General features: G+C 35.5%; 1 long non-coding RNA gene across 1 annotated transcript; it reads right to left on the bottom strand.

The window, feature by feature from the left end:
- Nucleotides 1–1,789: 1,789 nt before the first annotated feature.
- LOC145113076 (uncharacterized) lies at nucleotides 1,790–4,140 on the bottom strand. Its single transcript, XR_013710722.1, has 2 exons — nucleotides 3,706–4,140; nucleotides 1,790–2,866 (listed from the first exon to the last, which is right to left on the bottom strand). It is a non-coding gene; the product is annotated as an uncharacterized LOC145113076 (long non-coding RNA).
- Between the last annotated feature and the right edge of the window lie 2,827 nt (nucleotides 4,141–6,967).

A 6,967-nucleotide genomic window follows, 5' to 3' on the forward strand; every position in this document is an offset into this window, starting at 1 on the left:
ACTCTGACGAAATAGAGCTTACCATTTGCAATTCTAAACTCCGACGAAAAAATACCCTAGATTTGAACTCTGTGAATGACGAAACGTCGGAGATGGAGAGAAATGAAGGCAACGAAAAGCTACGGTTTGTTGAGGAAGATGGCGGAGCTAGGTTTTGTTGTGGGGACGAATCTGACAAAGGGTTTCTACATTGTGCTTCGTCTTATCGTCTCCGTCATTTGTCTTCTACAAACACAACAGTGTCGGAGAAAGACGACGATGAGAGAGGTAACTCTGGTGGTTTCTTACGTTCACGGTGGAATGTGGAGGTGGCGACGAAGTTTAGGGCTTTCAAATCCGGCAACATCGCAGAGTCGGCTGGACGGAGGTGATGGGGGTGGTCCGGTGAAAAAAAAGAGTTTCGAGTTACTAGGGTGGTCTGGCAGGAGGTGGCGGTCTTGCATCAATGGAGAGAGAGAGAGAGAGAGAGAGAGAGAGAGAGAGGTATTTTATTTTTAATTGTTTTTAATTGGTGTAATAAAAGAAAAATAGAAAATAAAATAATAAAGGGCAAATCTATCATTATTAATAAGTTTAAAACACTTTGAATCAAACACGCAACAAAATCAAACTTTTGGACCGTTGACGTGAATCCAAACCTTTTTGGACCAAACTTGCGAGTTGTGACATAAGATAGAGATCATTCTTGTAATTTTGTCATGAATAAACTAGTATTTAAAATATGAAAAAATTTCTACCCATTGAGCTTTTAAAATTTTAAACAATATGAGAAAGATTTTGAATAAAAAAACTACTACAATAGGTTTTTTTTACATAGTTTATTTGACCCTACAAGCCCTTGAAAAAAACCCTATTTGGATGCCCAAAGTCTTATTTATTTATTTTATTTTTTTGAAAATTTGTTTGTTTGTTTGTTTTTTTTTCTTTCCACTAGAGATGAAAATTTACCCCGATGGGGAACCCAGCTACCCGCCTTCCGCATTGATCGAGGCCGAGTATTCCCGCTAAACCAGATCAAGGGACGTGGATCCCCATATGGCAAAAATCAAGGACGAGGCCGGGACAGGATACATTATGCCCTAACTCGTCTCGTCCCCGTATATATATATATATATATATATATATATATATATATATATATATATATATATATATATATATATATACACGTCTCATAAGATTAAAGTAGTTAACCTTGGTGAAAATTTTACTCAATTATGAGACAATAATTGCTGTTAAAAAATCTCATAAATTGATAATGGTTTTCGACCTTACACCATTTCAGCCCAAGTTTCATTTTTTCTAGAAAATGTAAGTTGTAGAAGATGGAAATAAAAGTTGTGTTAATTTACTAGGTAATAATACTTGATACTTTTATTAAAAATATCAAACTATCACCAAAAATATTAATATATTAATTTGTCTATAGTGAACTTGAATAATAAAAGAAGAAAAATATAATAGGTCACGAATGGATTGGGGATAGGTTGAGGATGGTCTCATGGTGGGTCGGGGATAGGCCCAACTTTTAAATGCTATTACCGACACCCATCAGGGAAGGCTAACCCCGCCCTAACCTCAGCCTGTTTCCATCCCTACCTTCCATTTTCCATGTTTTATGTTGCCCATTCCCACCAATAAGTACTAAATTTACAAATTTACCCTCGTTTATTTTTCCATTTCATATCCCCATGCTCACCATCATTTTCTCAAATATTTTTTAATCACCATCTATCCAAACATCACTTGAAGTGAAAAAAGAAAAAAAAAAGAAGAAGCAAGGCCTTAGTTGTGCAAAATAGATGCATAATCTAACCAAACAAAGCAAGTTGACTTGTGATCTTAAGGCAAAACTTCATCCAATCCCTAAAGATGCCAAACTTTTGGCCTAGTGATTCCCCACAATATAATTCTAGTAGAGGGGAGATGTTTAAATATATATAATAATAAAAAATAACGAGAAGAATAAATACATTACCGGAGAAAAAAAAAAGACTTATCTTCTCTAACTAATGCTGAAAACAGGTACAAAGCTAGCAGCTTCCTCAAATCCTCATCCATGTCATCTTCGTCCAGTCAAATACTTGGTCAACACAAGTTTAGAACTGGTCAAAGGTGTAGCGTCAGCTCGAGCCCTTTTCCTAGACACTTTAGAACAAGGTCCACCCTTTGACTTTTCTTCATCATCTGTATCTACCATTATACAACCAGACCTTGTTTGCACACTCATTCGTCTAGGAACATATACATTCAAATAATAGCTCACTATATCTTTCTTGGATTTTAATGGAAAACATTCCAATGCAGGTTTTATAAAATCCATATCTTTTGAAAATGGCACCCTTTTCATAAGATGTGTAAGCTTCTGCTGCTCTGGTTGCTTCCATAACTTGGCTACAGATTCTCCCATTTGATCAAACTTCCATTTATGGAAAGCGGGTCCCAAGTCTTTTTGCAGTTCGGATGATTTTTGAGCGATGTGGCGCTTCACACACATGATGGACCCACTTGATGCACAATTGCAAGATTCGGGTCTTCCTTTCCCAATCACGATAACGTCACCTTCTGTAGTAGTTTCGGTTGATGACCATGTCACTGTGCCTAACCATTTTGAAGAGGTTAGAGAATTGTGGGGGGTCTTTTTGTGAGGTGGGCCGGTCCATTCGGGTACATGGGCTTGAAAACGGGGCCCGATTGGGATTGCAAGTTTTAGATTCTCGTTGTTGATGTAGTCAAATCGGTCAACCGACTTGTGACGTTTCAGAGTGTTGTTCTTCACTTGTGTTGGTAGTGGTGTCTCCATGGTTGAATTGAAGTTGTATCAGTGTTGGAAAGATGTTTTTTTGTTTATTTTCGCGTGGGTGTTCTGAAATGAAATTAGATGGAATTTGTTTGTGTGATGTGGCAATTTTAATGATGTTCATAGACACACACAAAAAAAAACACACACACACACATTTGTTGGCCATGACGCCGGTTTGTTATGCATTGTTATGCATGACAGAACAGATTGTATTGTGTTTGACATGTATTAGACTGATATTGATATTGATACACGTGTTGATTGGACAAAAGGTACACCCAAAAAGGTGGGACATAGACTTGCTCTTGATCTCTCATCTATACAAAAGAATCAAGAATATGTCTATTCTGTAATCTAGTTTCTACCACTAAAATGAATATATTCTACCGTAAACAATCTACATCGGTGTATATATATAAACTTTGCTTATTTCATGATATCAAAAATACAAAAATTCCCACAATCACAATGCTGGAAAAGTTGTATTGTGATTTCTACAATTTTTTAAAGACGCATTATAAATGATGAAAAATAATGGAAGGGGTTTCTACAATTTTTTAATAAAAGAGATATAACAAGTTATAAAAGGTTTTCAATCCTGGTATAAGCTACAGAAAAAGGTAAATTATTTTTCTATAAAACAAAAGGGCAATAAGAAATTGAGTTGATAATTTACAAATCCGCAAAACATGCTAAATTTCATTACAAAATCAAGAATTGCAGAAAAAATTGTCAGGATTGATTTATAATTTTCTTTAAACGAAAAAACAGGGGAACACATTAACATCAGATGCCCACATTATCACCAAAAATAAAAGTCAGAATAAATCAACGGTCGTTAATTTGCATATCACATACTAAAAAGGAAACGATTATCTTAATTGAGTTGAGATTTAAATCACCTTAAGAACGAGTTGGATCGTCGAAAAATTGTCGTTCGAAAGCGAGTCTCTTGAGTTCAAATTCGCTCAGCCGATAATCGATTTTCTTGCGTCTTCGATTGTACTTCAGTTACAGAGAAACTCTTCTCCATAGATCTAAAACCTATTTTTGCATCTGATGCTAATTTAACACGATCTAAAATATAACTTTAGATCTACTTTAAACCGTACAAGAACAAGTACACATAGAAACAGAAGTGAAAGTGGATGGTAAAGAAGATCTAAGAAGTCGTTCAGCTGCCGGTGATGGTGAAGAATCTAAGCGCCGGAGGAATATTCTCACTCAATTTTATTTTTATCTTTTTCCATTAAATAGAAAAGGCAAGGATGGGGAAGACAAAGGTTAGCATTATCGATTCTTCGGAGGTGTGGTAATTCTTGTAAAAACTTTTTTGTGTTTTTCTTGGTCTTTTGGCCCTAAAAAAATTATAAAGTTAATGTTAGAAAAAGGTAACGATTTATTAATTTGTTTTTTAGGTCCCTATAGTTTTGAAAGTGACAATATTACTACTTGCTTGTTTTATTGATTATCTGGCTAACTTGGCATCCTACATGTATGGTTAACTTCTTCAGACCCTTTTTGAACGATGTTTATTGTTAATGTTTCCTGGATTTCTAGAATGGGGAAAGTTTTCGATATGAAAAGGGAGGTGAGAGCTCGAAAGATGAAGATGTAAATTTTCAAATTGATTCGTTGTTGGGAATTTCAAACTCCATTTTTAAACACTCGGATTTCTTAATCGAAAACGTATTCCAACCCAAATCTTAGTATAAACTAGATTGATCTGTCCTTTAAATAAGTGGGTTCGGTAAATCAAAGGTGGAGATGAAGTGTTTATAGTTAGGTTCGTGTAAAACCTTTTAGTGATTTCTATTTGAAGGTTCTTGTGAAACCTTGTTGAGATTTATGTATTTTAGGTTCTTTACGAGTTATTGTGAAACTTCATGCAAGTTGTTTATAGGTATTTGTTGGGTTTTCTATGCAACTATACACTAGATTATAGCAGTGGAAACAAACAAAAATCATCCTAAGTGTACATGCATCCTAGGATCTAAGTTTTACTATTATAGCATCATACTTTTAAAACTAAGCTAAGAATATAAAGAGAGAGGATTGAATACTGACCTTTGACAAAATCAAATTGCCACTTGTTTCTTGATCTTCCTGTTGCTTCTTGGAAAGACCAGTACCCAAAGTAGAGTATCCTAAATGGTTCACACCAAAAAGTCAAGAACCCTAAAAACTAAACTAAAGGAAAAAAAAATGAGAGAGATAGGGGAGGCACAAAACTCTCATCCTTTCAGGATGGAGGAGAGGAAAGTAAATAATGAGCTCCCCATGTCTCTTTATATAGTTGTGGTGGTAACCCTGATTTGAATCAATTAAATATTCAGATTTAATCCTGATTCAAATCACTGCCTTATCTGTTACTTGGATTAATTCTAAAACCCTCCAAGGACTCCCTTAAAACCGTTCACCACCTAGGGTTTCCAGAACTTCCTTTTGTTCAACTATTGGACAACTAACATTTAGTCCATATACCTCTAGATTAATTCATATTAATCCCAAATTAACTGCAAATTTATTTAAACTAGTTTCTAATTAATTTATTACCATGTAATAAATTAATAAACTATTTTCTCAATCTCATAAAACTATTTCTAACTATTCTTGCTCTTGAGGAAACCCAAAAAGGACTTTTCTATTATTCTCAAAGTTACAACAATTAGTTATGACATTTGACACATATTTCCAAGAGTCTTGTACTTGGATAATTCATCAACTACTATTGGTCAGATAGACTTTGAATAACCAACAAAGCGTGCTTTCCACAAAAAACTGTCAAACTCTGGTCTTATCAAGAATTGACCCTTTAGATAAGTGATCAGTTATTCCTTTGTTTTTTTTTCAAGATATCATTGTGGACTGAGTCATGGACTATGAATCAACCTAACAGTCCATCAGTTGTTTCTTGATTTTTGATTTATGACGATCAAATCAGACTATTAATCAAACACATCAATTAAGTACGGGATAGGCCTACCACATGAATATCATCATCAAATCACCGAGGGGGCCACGATATCGTCTTTCACATTATAGTGAAAGGGAACCAATAAACTTTAACTACATAGCTAAAGTCACATTATAGTGAAAGAGATACAATATTACAGTGAATAAATGTCTATCTCCCACAAAGGAATTACAACGTCAAAAACTACGAAGCAAACGGGTGACTTATAGTTAAGGTCACAGAAAGAAGAATCATAGTACTTATCAAAGTAGGAATTTTGAGACACATAACGCCTAAAACGGAAACTGTAGCACCCGGTTCTTGGTACGTATTCAAATTCAAGAAATATTGGGATTTACTCTAGGACTCGGCGAGTTGGAGGCCCAACTCGTCGAGTAGACTCGAAATTATGCGGGAGTTTTAGTAACCTACTCGACGAGTCGGGGGACCGACTCGACGAGTAGAAGCTGTCTGGACAAAACCCTAATGTTCAGGGTTTGCACCCTATTTAAACGACTTTTCTTGCCTCAACCCAGCCTCCATCGTTCCTCCCAACCCAGAGAAACCCTAACTCGAAACCCTAAGCAATTATTGAGTGTTATTGAGATTTTTGGTTCCTTTTGTGTGTATTTGAAGTTGAAGAAAAAGAAGGGAGCTTGGAAGTTCAAGTGGAAGTTAGTTGATCCAGAGGTTGTGCCCCAATTCCATCTCACTTAAGGTATAAAGCTGAAACCTTGACTATTCTTTGCTTAGATCTTGATTTGGGGCTATTTTCTACCTTTTCCTAAGCCTTAGTGAAGCTATAGTCAGAATTGTGTGCATAAGTGGGTTTGTGCTTCACATCTGGAACCATTGAGGGTTCCCACGACATAAATGTGCCAACTTTATGGCCATGGGAGACCCATGCTTCATATATATATATATATATATATATATATATATATATATATATATATATATATATATATATATATATATATATACCTCTTTTATGGATTTTTGAGCCAAAAACCCCATGTATGGATGTCAAGATTGGAACTTTACGTATGAAATGAACCCTAGAAGGTCAGATCTATGGTTTTGATGCATTGAGACCCATTGTAATCAACTGTATAGTTTTGGACAAAGAGGGACTCGGCGAGTCACTTGGGTGACTCGGCGAGTCGGGACGCTTTTTCCCCCAAAACGTCTACTGGAAATAGTTTAGA

Source organism: Lactuca virosa, chromosome 5 (genome assembly GCF_052849685.1).
Source record: "Lactuca virosa cultivar CGN04683 chromosome 5, Lactuca_virosa_CGN04683_v6, whole genome shotgun sequence".
NCBI lineage: Eukaryota > Viridiplantae > Streptophyta > Magnoliopsida > Asterales > Asteraceae > Lactuca > Lactuca virosa.